Below are 13,858 nucleotides of genomic sequence, written 5' to 3'. Positions count from 1 at the left end.
GAGCCCGACGTGGGATTCGATCCCGGTTCTCCAGGATCGCGCCCTGGGCCAAAGGCAGGCGCTAAACCGCTGCGCCACCCAGGGATCCCTACACATACTTTCTTACCTAAATTTCAGAATGATGTCTTTTTGATGTCTAAAAAGCAAAGTATTTTATATCTCATTAGCCAGGCTTTTTAGGAACAGAGAGGTTTTTCCTTGAAATTTGTTTGTTTATTTGTGGCAGGGTGGAAAATGTACAAACTACCCCGATTTCTATTTATATCTCTCTCTGTATGTGCAAATTATGGAGGATAGAAAGAGATATAGCCCAAAGAGAAATGGTTAAGTAGACAGTCTGAAAGTGTTGCTCCATACTAAAGAAATTTTCTGGAAATTTGCATTTCGATCCTTTTTTCCACTCGAGAGGGGTCTCACTACAGGGAGGTGGCCAAGGAACAGCACTTCTCGGCGGCCACCAGTTCACATGTCCCCCTCGAAAGGCTCTACTTTTCTCAGCCGAACCACTGGGCTGCCCGGTTGTGATGGAAAAAAAAAAAAAATGAGCAGGTGTTGGCCCGAAACTCCATGACCTCATCGGTGTGATGAGGCTCACGTTACACAGTTTACGGTGACCCGTTTTAAGTTGATTTTTAGAAATACATGAATCGGAATGACTTTAACTTCACACAGCACAAAGGAGAAATGGAGTTTAAACTGGCTTTGTTTTAAGTCCCTTTTCACTAGAACACTGTCCAAAAATATCTGTGTATCTTTGATTGTTCACCCATCTGCCCAGTGTGTGTCTTAATGTCAATCCCAGTTCAGACAAATCTGCAAACCTGTGATACCGGTAATTTAGAATAATTCGTGATCATTACTGTTTTGAAGGAAAAGAGATTATAAATTCTCTTATGGCTCAGACCAGGTAATGGATTTTGCTTTACATCTAATTAAGAGAAGAAAAGTCAGTGAAGGAATCCTCTGATCATATTGATCACTATAGAAGCAAAAGCCAAATCAATCCCCTTCATTATCAGTATTTCTCATGCTGTAAACAATAAATTTGTTAGACTGAGTACTTGGTTTTGTTTAATAGAACAAATAATCAGTGTTTTACTTATATTACTAAATGTGAAAAACATAATGTGAAAAGTATACATACATTAACTTGGTTGTAAAACTCATTTAAGTGTTCATGTAATGTGCTAAGTTTAAAAAGTGAAGTGAGCTGTTTTACTACAATGAATTCGTTTGACTCAAAGACTAAAAATGCCCCTCCCACGTGTATCTCTTATGGCCTGTAATAACTGAAAGCAATGTTTTTGCAGTTTATATAATGCAATTTTTAATCTGTGTTTAAAATGGAGTTCATATGGGCTTAACACATGAAATGGGTGGCACAGATCCACTTGCAGAACCCAAAGATACACAATCAATTTTGAAATGCAACTTAAGCCATTAATTGTTGGTGTGAATTTAAAATTTTCTAGTATTTGTATGGTAGTATGCTGCCTAAGAGCAAAGCATTCTCTGCACAAAAGAAAATTACTGTAGTGGCTTCGATTTTAATTAGAATTTTCTCCCTGGTGTTTCTTTATAGACTAAAACAAAATCTTTTAAGTTTCTTACTACAGGTAAAAAGCTATGTGCAAGAACCTCAAAATGCTAAAATCTAGCATAATGCCTTAGATCTGTTTTTAAGTCTTGTATATTCCTACATAGCTGTCCAATGTATTATATTTGTATAGTGAATTGTGTACAATTTTTGAATAAGTGCATCATCACTTAACCTTTATGTTGTTGAATAGTGATGATGATACATTTCTTCAAACATTTAACTGTCATTTTTGTTCCTTTGTCATTTGTGGGTTTTATTTGTACAGTTCCTCATGAAGTTGCATCTGAGATGTGTGTATATGAAAAGATTATACAAGGGTAAAATTAAGCAATATATTAACTATGGTTCTTCAGGAGAAAGCTTACAGTGTTTCAGGTTGTGATTTATTTTCAAAATGGAGTTGACTCTGAACATCACTTTGTTCACCTGCATTGATGTTTGTATTTCTAGTGTGAGCAGTTTATGCAAAGGTAGATATATTCAGAGAAATTTTAAATACATTTATGCAAGTTAATATTGCTTTGCTGATGCTATTTGCTTATTTGATGTTAAATAATGCTATTGTAAATAAAGAATTCTGTTGTTATTGCATCACTTAATAAATTTTAATGCCTTCGGGTTTTACATGGCTTGGGAGATTTTAATATGCTCATATTGTATCTTCATTCATAATTGCACTTAAATTTAAAATACCTGACTTGTAATTTAATCATGTCTTACATTCATACAGTAGTTGACACCATCCCCAGCACTTTCACATTTGATTCCCTCACTCTGACCCCTTCCACAGATTTTCGGTCTAAAGCCAAGAGAGGTTATGATTATAGAGGTCTTAAGATTATCTAGTAACTTAATGCAAATACAGCCCCCTGGGTCCTAGATGATGTCACTGTTCTCACCAGACTATTCCACCTCTTCTCCCCATCTCCAAAAACAGGAGAACAGTGTAGACTTCTGACTGCATGTTACATTTTAGAATATTTGTGATGATTTTAATTGATTTGTTAATATCAACTATTAACAAAGTTGATAAATGATACAGGCACATTTCCTAAAACCTAGGTCATAAACTACATGAAATACTAGTAAATACAATCTGGAATTGTATTTTTAAAAGATCTAAAACCAACATAAGTGAATAGAAAATTCCGTCAATCCTGGGGCGCTTGGCTGGCTTAGAGCATGTGACTTTGATCTCAGGGTTTGAATTTGAGCCTCATATTGGATATAGAGATTACTTCAAAAATGAAATCTTTTTTTTTTTTCAAAAATGAAATCTTTGAAAAAAAAAAAAACACTACCAATGCTCTTAAAAAACATGCCTTTTAATAAATTTGCATAGGATAAATTTCAGCCCCCTTCCATGAGAAGACCTCAAGGAAAAATAAAACCCCTAGGAAAAGTGTCCTGAAATTATTTAAGGTTATCTGATGCAATCCCACTGACATATCTTACTTAATGGTAAAATATTAGAAGTATTAGGTTCAAGGCAAAACAAAACAAGGAGACCTCACTATCAGTGCTGGGAAATGAGGTATTACTACTGGAATAGAAAAGGTAAAACATTTTCAGTCAATTTGACCATCTACACAGAAAACCCAAATGAATCAACTGGCTCTTAGAATGAATAAAAAGCTCAGTCAGATGACTAGAATATACAAAAATCGATACCTTCTTCTGTCCACACTAAAAATCCATTTTTTCAGATCTCCATTTACAATAACAAGAATACAGTGCATATAAAGTAGTATTACAACTAACACAAAGTATGAAAGACCTTGTGAAGGAAACTATAAACTCTTATTTTTAAAAGACCTAAAAGGAAAAAAAAAAGACCTAGAAGACCTGCAACAGTGGAGACATCTTGAATCCAGAAGTAAAAAGACCCAAAATTTAAAAACCATCAATTCCCCAAAATCATTACAATCCCAATCAAAATCCAAGAAGTAAAATGTATTTAGGAGATAATGCATACAACCACTGAAATTTTGAAGAAGAAAAAATGTGGGACTTCTATTGATTAGTAAAAATACTTACACAGGAATGGATAAGTACACAAGAAAAGAACAGACCCAGAGATAGGTCGGTATATATATATATATATATGAGGTAGGTATCTCGGTATATATATAAATTCAATATAGAGATGGCATTTCTTTTTTTTTTTTAATTTTTTATTTATTTATGATAGAGAGGCAGAGACACAGGCAGAGGGAGAAGCAGGCTCCATGCACTGGGAGCCTGACGTGGGATTCGATCCCGGGTCTCCAGGATCGCGCCCTGGCCCAAAGGCAGGCGCTAAACCGCTGCGCCACCCAGGGATCCCAGAGATGGCATTTCTTTCTTTCTTTCTTTCTTTTTTTTGAGATGGCATTTCTAATCAGATTAGTAGGAACCCATTCCAAAAAAGAGTTTTGAGACAATTGGCCACATTTGGGATTACATGGTTGGAAACTGATAGGCATTCTTTAAAAGGCAAGAAAAGAAAAAAAGGCAAAATAAATTTATAAAAATTTAATATTCTAACAAACTGAAGACAGCAAACAATGTGCAACAACATGATGTTAAAAACAAAGTTTATAAAAATAAGTGAGGAAAATTAGAAATGAGCAAAGAGGGCAGCCTGGGTGGCTCAGCAGTTTAGTGCCACCTTCAGCCCTGGACATGATCCTGGAGACCCAGGATCGAGTCACACATCAGGCTCCCTGCACGGAGCCTGCTTCTCCCTCTGCCTGTGTCTCTGCCTCTCTCTCTCTCTCTCTCTCTCTCACTGTATCTCATGAATGAATAAATAAAATCTTTTTTAAAAAATGAGCAAAGAATATGAACATTATGAAAGTGAAAAATGGCTACTAAATATTCAAAGATGTTCAGTATCACTCGTAATCAACAAAGTGCAAACTAAATGAGTTAACCTTTTCCCCTCCATTTAGCAAAAAAATTAATAGCCGTAAACACTTCCAATGAACTTTAGTGGAAATATAATCTTTTGGCATCCAAAGCAAATGTTTCAGTGTGAGGAACTGGTGTATCTTCTTTGAATTTTGGGTAATGCTCATCACCAAAGCCATATGGCTAAATTTGGCAAACTGATCAAAGTCCTCTTAAATCCAGGGCATCCTCCGAGATATCCTTTGTTTTAGACTACTTATGCCATATTCAAACCTTTTTCTTCTTTCCTACCTTGTGCTTTGCATTTGTTTTAATGGGTTTTTTTTTTTTCCTTTTCTGATTGGGATTGTATGAATAATTTCCAGCCTTTATTCGTTATTAATATATGTATTTCAAGGTTATAAATTCTCTGTTTACTGCTTTTAGCAGCATCCTCTACATTTTGTCTATTTATCCTATTAGTTAAAATCTCCAATTACAGCTTTGGGTTTTTCTTTCTCCTGTCACTTTTTGCTTATTGTTAGCCAAAAGTGATGTTTTTAGGAGCATGTACATTTCTCCAAGATGAACAGACTATTTTATCATTTTATAATGACCCATTTTCTCTCATAATCTTCCTTGTCTTATTGTCTTTGTTATTAATATAGGCCCCTTAAAACTGGATCCATTAATAGTGAAAGGGAAAAGAGGGAAACTCAGTGGGGAAATATTAGGAAGACAAACCATGAGAAACTCCTAACTCTGGGAAACAAAGCGTTGCGGAATGGGAGGAGGATGGGGTAACTGGGTTGTAGGGTACTAAGGGCACTTGATGGGATGAGTACTGGGTGTTATATGTTGGCAAATTGAACTTAAATAAAATATTTTTAAAAAACAATTCATTTAACATTCAGTGTCTTTATTCATCCTTTTAGTTTCAACCATGTCAACAGCCTGAAGGTAGTTCTTAATTTTTTTTTTTAATTTTTTTTTTTATTTATTTATGATAGTCACAGAGAGAGAGAGAGAGGCAGAGACATAGGCAGAGGGAGAAGCAGGCTCCATGCACCAGGAGCCCGATGTGGGATTTGATCCCGGGTCTCCAGGATCGCGCCCTGGGCCAAAGGCAGGCGCCAAACCACTGCACCACCCAGGGATCCCAGTTCTTAATTTTTTATCTAGTTTTCTATCAGTAAGAGGTATTAAGGTCTCCAACTATGATTGTCTCTTCCTTTATCACCGTTGCTTTTGCATTTTGAAACATTGTATTCGATAGATATACATACATATAAACATACCTGTGTGTGTGTGTGTGTGTGTGTGTGTGTGTATATATATATAAAATGGCTATATCTCCTTTTGATAAATTTACCCCTTAATCATTTGGTCAGAGATAAGAAAGTGAGGAAGCATAGCAGATAAGACTCAGGGGAAGAATGTTCCAGTAAAACAAACAGCAAATGCAAAAGTTAGAGACAGAAACCAGCTCTGATATCCAAGGACAGTAAGAAGGCCAGTGTGGCTGGAGAAAGTAACTAACTGATGGACATGCAGTAAGATACAAGGCCTGAGAAGTAGCCAGGGGCAAGATCATATAAGATGCTACAGGCCAAGGCAAGGAATTTGGAATTTATTCTACGTGTATTGGGAAACCATTTGAGAGTTTCAGCAAGGGAGTAACATGATCTAATCTATGTTTTTAATAGACTGGCTTCTGTGTGAAGAAAACCAGTTAATAGGCTCTTGAAGAGATCAATTAAAAATGGAGGATTAGGGATGCCTGCCTGGGTGGCTCAGCAGTTGAGCATCTGACTTCGGCTCAGGGACTGATCCTGGAGTCCCAGGATCGAGTCCTGGATCAGGCTCCCTGCATGGAGCCTGCTTCTGACTCTGCCTCTGTCTCTGCCTCTCTCTCTGTCTCTCATGAATAAATATATAAAGCCTTTTAAAAAAATAAAAATAAAAATGGAGGATTAAACCCATAACTTCAGGTCTCTCTAAAAAATCCCACTAAGAAGAAAAAGAGAGAGGAAAGCAAACCATAAGAGACTCTTAAAGAACAAACCAGGTTGGTGGAGGGACTTAGGTGGGAAGTGAGCTAAATGAGTGATGGGTATTAAGGAGAGCACTTGTTACGATGAGCACTGGGTTTTAGGTCTAAGTGATGAATCACTAAATCTTACTCCTGAAACTAATACACTATATGTTAACTAACTAGAATTTTTAAATTTTGGAAGAAAAAACTACAAAATCCCACTAAAACAGTAAAGACTGTTATATACAAAGGCATAAACCCAGAAGGACAAGGATGATAGGAGCCAAAACAACAGCAGGAAAGGTTTAGAAGCTGAAAGCAGTTACGAGCGACAACTCATTTGTAGACCTAAGAAAGCTGAATGCTAAGCTAGCCATGAGTGATGCGAAAAAGCAAGCAAAGTTGCACCACGGAACTTCTCAGCGGCTCAGGAATTAGGTTCCTCCGATGCGGGTTTGAGAAGCCTGGTCAAGAAGCTGGCAGATGTGCTTCTCTGCTCCAAGCAAACGACTTCCCCAACCTGGACAGAAGAATGAAATTATATTGTGCAGAAAAGTTTAAGAGAACAGTTGGGGGATGGTGTCATACTGAAAACGGTATTAAGTGAGATCTGCAGTTAGAATGTTAATCTCTCTTGTGGAGCCTGGGTGGCTCAGTCGGTTGTCTAACTTCAGCTCAGGTCATGATCTCAGGGTCCTGGGATTGAGCCTCCCACCCCACCCATAACCCTGCATAGCCCCACATAGCCCTGCGTTGGGGAGTCCACTTGTTCCTTTCCCTCTGCCCCTGCCCCCACTTGTGCACTGTCTCTTTCTCTCAAATAAAATATTTTTTTAATGTCAATAACGGAAAAATAAATAAAAAATAAAATAAATAAAATGTCAATAACGGGGCAGCCCCGGTGGCTCAGCAGTTTAGCGCCGCCTTCAGCCCAGGGCGTGATCCTGGAGACCAGGGTTTGAGTCCCACATTGGGCTCCCTGCATGGAGCCTGCTTCTCCCTCTGCCTGTGTCTCTGCCTCTCTGTGTGTCTCTCATGAATAAATTAAATCTTTTAAAATAAGTAAATAAAACGTCAATAACGGAATGCCTGGGTGGCTCAGCGGTTAAGCATCTGCCTTCGCTCAGGGCGTGATTCTGGAGCCCTGGGATTGAGTCTCACATCGGGCTCCCAGCATGGAGCATGCTTCTCCTCCCTCTGCCTATGTCTCTGACTCTCTGTGTCTCTTGTGAATAAATAAATAAAATCTTAAAAAAAAAAATGTCAATCCCTCTTCACCATATTAGTTTCCTAAACACTGTCCAGTCTGGTCACCTAAAATCTAGCAGCCACAAAGGAAAAATCTACAGCTACTAACATCTGTGGTTTCCCCAGGAAAAAAACAGTGTCACCTTATAGTAAAGCCCACAAATGACAATCCTGCTCACATACACTGAGCTTCCATTTTTTACTGCCTCCTTGTAAAACATGAGTGCATAGCTAAGGATCATGGTATTCCTTTTTTTTTTTTTTAAGATTTTATTTATTCATGAGAGAGAAAGAGAGAGGCAGAGATATAGGCAGAGGGAGAGGCAGGCTCCATGCCGGGAGCCCGATATGGAACTTCAGGATCATGCCCTGAGCCAAAGGCAGACCCTCAGCCGCTGAGCCACCCAAGCATCCCATGGGATCACAGTATTCCTAAGGAAACACTGATTTGAACATGCATGTCCCTCAGATCTCCTGTGCAGGGCAACGTGGTCACCTGAGGGCCTGGCTTACTGCACACTTCCCACAGGCAACTCCCAGCCAATGACAGAGCGAGTCGGAGTAAGACAGGCCACCCTTGGGAGCTGGAACTGCTCCGATCTGGCTTCTAGAACACTATATCGGCTTTGCCATGCTATATTAGAATTGCACTGCACTCCAGGACTTTCACCTAACCTTCCTGGTCACACAGCTCTTCTAGCCTGCCCTGGAATCCCCCTACCTTCCTTCACAGGCATGTCACCTAACAAATCCCATCTAATCTTATTTTGGCAACTGCTTCTTGGAGGCTGCAGACTAACACAAATGAACCAAGAAAGCAGATAGTTAAGATGGGAATTGGGCCTGGCTCACTTGAGGCCGGTGGAAGAGAATGTCATCTTGGTCAGTAAGTATGGCACAGATAGTCCCTGGCACAAGGTGATGACTCAGTTGTTAAGGGTTTCACTGGTGGGGACCTAGGAAATGTGAAGGGGAACGCTGTAGCAGGTGGGATGATGCAGGACATTTGAAAGACACAGGGCGGAGAAAGCCCATAAAGACAAGTGGAGAAGGCTGATGATGCCAGGATGGGTTGATGCCCGGCAGGACGACAATGAGGCTGAGGGCTGTTAAAGAATAATTAACACTAACTATGAGCCCACAGGGCCCCTGTGGCAGCACCCAAGGAGGCTCCTCTCTCCTGCAGTGGAGCAGCAGACAGCTGAGTGGCAGGCTAAAGTCCCCATTGTTAAGGTTTAAATGCTCAACTAAGGCGGGTTAGTTATGCAACAGACATGGCCCTGGTTGGGAAAACCTGGGACCCCAAAACATGGGTGGAAATATGTAGATGGTTGCTCCTGACTTCGAAGTCCCCTGAACCTTCTGGGTTTGCAGAGGCAACCCACTCTTCTCTACCAAGAACTATTATTGGCTAAACATCTGTAGTCAAAAAGGAAAGAATGAAGGAGCAATGGCCTGAATGCAGGCTCCTCAAAAAATTTGTTCAGTTCTCAGACCTGAACCAACTCAGAAATCCAAAATGCAGTGACTGAAGAGGTGACCAAGTCCTTAGGAGTAAGAACCCTGCAAGACTATGGCAAGTATGCATACCATGGCCATTCCTCAGTCTTTCTCTAAGGGAGCTACAGGTGACTATACACTGGGAGAAAGGGAACGAGCAGTCACTGGAGGACCATTGACACAGGATCTGAGTCGACACAAATACCTGAAAACAAACATCATCCTGAGCCCCTGTAAGAGGCCAAGGAATCAATAGAGTCCTGGCTAAATGAAGTCCCACTCACAGGCAGCCCATTGGTTCCATGGGCCCACTAAGTGGGTGTTTCCCCAGCCTCCATGTGTACAACAGCAAATAATATACTTGACAAGGTGGAACGACCCCCATTGGATAACTGGCCTAGGGAGAAAGCCAAATGGATGCTGCAAAACTGCCCTCCCACTAAGACAATTCAAAAACAATATTGCTTTGGGATGGGGACGGATTATGGAGATGAACACTGCTATTAATAAGACCTGAAGATTAAAAAAAAAAAAAAAAAAGGGATCCCTGAGTGGTGCAGCGGTTTAGCGCCTGCCTTTGGCCCAGGGTGCGATCCTGGAGAACCGGGATCGAATCCCACATTGGGCTCCCGGTGCATGGAGCCTGCTTCTCCCTCTGCCTATGTCTCTGCCTCTCTCTCTCTTTCTGTGTGACTATCATAAATAAAATTAAAAAAAAAAAAAAAACCTGAAGGACGCAGGACAGTGGTCCTGTAATTCGACAGGCCCCTCGTGATGCAGCCTGGAGAGCGACCACAGACGACCACAGATTTAACTACTTTAAATTTTTATTGCAGCCACTGTGCTGGACGTGGTATTGCGGCTGTAGCAGATGGACAAGACATCAGGCACAGGAATGCAGCCAATGATTTGGCAAGTGCATTCTCTTCTTTTTTTAAGGCATTCTTTTCCAATTATATTTTTTTTCCAGCTTTACTGAGGTATAATTGACAAATAAAATTGTCAGTAGAATTCCAGTAGGAATGGGGATGTCAAATTGTGACAACTCTAAATATGTCACCTGTAGATAAGGCTCATAGATCCTTTGCCTGAGTCAAATGTACATTAAAAAGGTCAAGGGCCACTCCAGGAAGTCTGCAGTGGCCAGCCCTGGAGGTCTGAGCTGTCTGGGAGTTAGGAAGGCAAAACTATCTGAGTGGGTGTGGGCTCTGAAACAGCGCCAGTATGGTCCTCTGGAACCTGGGGCTGTGAAAGCTGTGCTGTTGGAGCTGGAACAATGCCTTGAACCTTCTGAGTTCCAAGGAAAAGGAATATTTAAATTGAGACGTGTTATGTTGCATGAAAACTCACCATCAGGTTTCAGTTGATTTTAACACTAGTGTTTTCTTTTGATGGCAACAGTTGGAACAATCCAGTTAACACACGCACACACAAGAGAAAGAGAGAGAAAAGAAACAGCAATGAGCTTTAAGAGAATAAAGCAGTTGAGCAACTCGAACTCAAAAAAAATGAAGGAGCCAGGACAGCTGGGGCTACCTCAACAAGAGTTTTTTGACTTTCTCCCCGTTACAATGATTTGGTGGCAATGCCCCAATTTCTGAGTTCTTTGTCCCAATTTCAAAAGTACTCAGAGAGAAAAAGATTTTGGACTACCACGGATCAGATCACTAAAGAGCTATGGTTAAAGAGCAGGGCCACTTGGCACAAACTTGGGAGTGTTACCAGAATCATGGAGGCATGAGGAGCCGGCCCGGAAGCTCTGCTACATCTTTCTAAAGTGGGAGCACAAGGACAAGGAATGTGGGAGCCACATAACCACTGGAAAGGAGGGAATAAAATGACCATCACATATAGATCATTAGTTATCTAGGAAATCCCACAGAATCAATAGAAACCTATAAGAATTCATAAGACAGTTCGGAATGAGAAACATATATGAATTGAGTAAGCAATCATTAATACCACTAATAAAAAAAATACCACTAATAAGTAAGAAGAATATAGGAAATACAAAATTGACATTCACAATACCAGTTTTTTTTTTTAATTATAAAGTTCCTAAAGATAATCTTACAAAAAAATGTATAATTTTATTTTCCTAAGGAACATAAAAGAAGATTTAAGTAGAGGACATTAGAATGAGAATGTCCATTAGTTTTTCACAACTAATTTATAGGCTTAATTTCAACTTGTGTTTCAATGGGATTTTTTAATTTGCCAAAATTATCTAAATTTTATCCACAAGAAGAAACAGATGCAAAAGCTTTCACACTGCTAGAAACCAAGCTTCAATATAAATAAATATTTGACATTAAAATTCTGGAAAGAAATAGCCCAGAATAGTGACAGTAGTTTCTCCATAGAGAGAGGGATTTTTTTTCTTCACTACAAGTTTTCTATATTCTCCAGATGTCCACAGTAAACAAATTGCATTTATAAAAGAAAAGTAGAAAAAGGATGTTACTTTTAATTCACCTGAGACACTCCTTTTTTGATGTTTTCTTGTAGTCATCATATGCATTTTAAAAACAAAGCTCAGGGATCCCTGGGTGGCGCAGCGGTTTGGCGCCTGCCTTTGGCCCAGGGCGCGATCCTGGAGACCCGGGATCGAATCCCTTGCCGGGCTCCCGGTGCATGGAGCCTGCTTCTCCTTCTGCCTGTGTCTCTGCCTCTCTCTCTCTCTCTGTGTGACTATCCTAAATAAAAAATTTAAAAAAATAAAAACAAAGCTGAGGGCTTGTGGGTGGCTCAGTGGTTGAGCGCAGCCTTTGGCCCAGGGCCTGATCTTGAAGTCCTGGGATGGAGTCCTGCGTCAGGCTCTCTGAGAGGAGCCTGCTTCTCCCTCTGCCTGTGTCTCTGTCTTTCCTTCTCTCTCTCTGTATCTCTCATGAATAAATAAATAAAATCTTAAAAAAAAATAAAAAAATAAAAACAAAGCTGGGTCTATGGTGAATCAAACTTGTGTATCCCATTTTTTTTAAAGATTTATTTATTTATTTATTTGACGAGAGAGAGAGAGAGAGAGAGAGAGAGAGAGAGAGAGAGAAAATGAGCAGGGGCAGTGGCAGAGGCAGAAGGAGAAGCAGACTCCCTGCTGAGCAGGGAGCCTGACATGGGACTTGATCTTTAGACCCTGAGATCATGACCTGAGCCCAAGGCAGATATTTAACAGACTGAGCCACCTAGGAGCCCCTCACTTTTCTTATTTTAAATAAGCATTTTCTCATGTCAGTAAAAGGCAGCTTATATAAGTTTAATAGTCTGCATAATAGCCCCTTGACTTGAGTCATTTCTAATTTTTCAATAGTATGAATAGTACCAAAGTCATTTTTGTGCTCACAAATTTCTATATTTCAGATTATCTGCCTTAGGAAAGATTTCCTGAAAGCATGCAGCATAATTTATTCTGTCACCAACCATATAAGAGTATTTGCACCAATATAAACTAGTATAATTTTTCCTTATGTTTCCTAGTGTGAGAGACATTTTAAAAAGAGCCAAATATAGATAACTTTTTTCTTCAACTCTTTCTCACCTTTGTAAATATACTAGAATGACAATGAACTACTTTTATTATCAGAAATGCACACACACAAGCCTTGTGCAGAAAAGGCCTGATGGTTCCCCCACTGGGGGGCCCCAAACCCTAAGACAACACTATGGCGATGCCTACCAGAAGAGGGAGTAGTAGCTACTGTATTTGCTGCTTCTCAAAAGCTCGCTCAGGATCATAGATAATCCTGAATGTTTGCTTTTCAAAATTTAATCTGTTATTTTTGTTCCCAAAAACTGACCATTTCCTCCTCCTGCCCTGTACTATCTACTTGCCTTTTCAAAGAGACACCCCTGCACCTACCCTCAGGCTAACACACTCTCTTGTCAATGGTTTCTCCAGCAGAGGGAAGCTCTGCTAACAGTCCCTGTTTGGTCTGAATAACCCAAGAGAAAAAAAAAATTTTTAAGATTTTATTTATTTATTCATGAGAGACAGAGAGAGAGAAAGGCAGAGACACAGGCAGAGGGAGAAGCAGGCTCCAAGCAGGGAGCCCGACGTGGAACTCGATCCCGGGTCTCCAGGATCACGCCCTGGGCTGAAGGCGGCGCTAAACCGCTGAGCCACCCAGGGATCCCCCCCAAGAGGAATTTGAAAACAAAACACAGATACAGAAAATGATCCTACCTAAAAAGCAAGCGTTTCCCATCCTTTTCTAAACTGCCCTAGAGATGACTTATTTCACTTCAATGTGTATACATTTCTGAAGTGCACACACAGTGTAATAGGAGCTAACAACGTGAGTGCCAGGAGACAGGTAGGACCCAGGCCATCCATCCTGCACACTGTGTAGCAGGCCACATGGGACGAGTAACTGGTGGACAAGGCAGAAATGCAGCATTGTGGTCATTCTACTGCACTCGTTCCTGGACTATGGAACCTGGAGACAGCAGAGGGGCATGACGACCAATCACGCTGAATCTATTTGCTCTCTTAGAACAAAGCAAAACTCTGATCACTGGGTAATGAGTGACCTTGCAGTCTAGACGATGACCCCTGAATTCATCTACTCCTTCGGAGTTCCCTTGTATGTCCAGTGCCCACCAGCACA

General features: G+C 40.3%; 1 long non-coding RNA gene across 1 annotated transcript in view; it reads right to left on the bottom strand.

Moving 5' to 3' along the window:
- Positions 1-89: 89 nt before the first annotated feature.
- The window catches only part of LOC112678588 (uncharacterized), a 30,151-nt gene continuing 16,382 nt past the window's right edge, over positions 90-13,858 (bottom strand). The window contains exons 2-3 of the long non-coding RNA XR_003147689.3: positions 10,605-10,639; positions 90-7,026 (exon numbers count right to left, since the gene is read on the bottom strand). This is a non-coding gene — a long non-coding RNA (uncharacterized LOC112678588). The remainder of the gene's footprint in view (positions 7,027-10,604; positions 10,640-13,858) is intronic.

This window comes from Canis lupus, chromosome 29 (assembly GCF_003254725.2).
Source record: "Canis lupus dingo isolate Sandy chromosome 29, ASM325472v2, whole genome shotgun sequence".
In the NCBI taxonomy this organism is placed as follows: Eukaryota; Metazoa; Chordata; class Mammalia; order Carnivora; family Canidae; genus Canis; species Canis lupus.
This window is presented reverse-complemented; position numbering and strand designations above follow the sequence as displayed.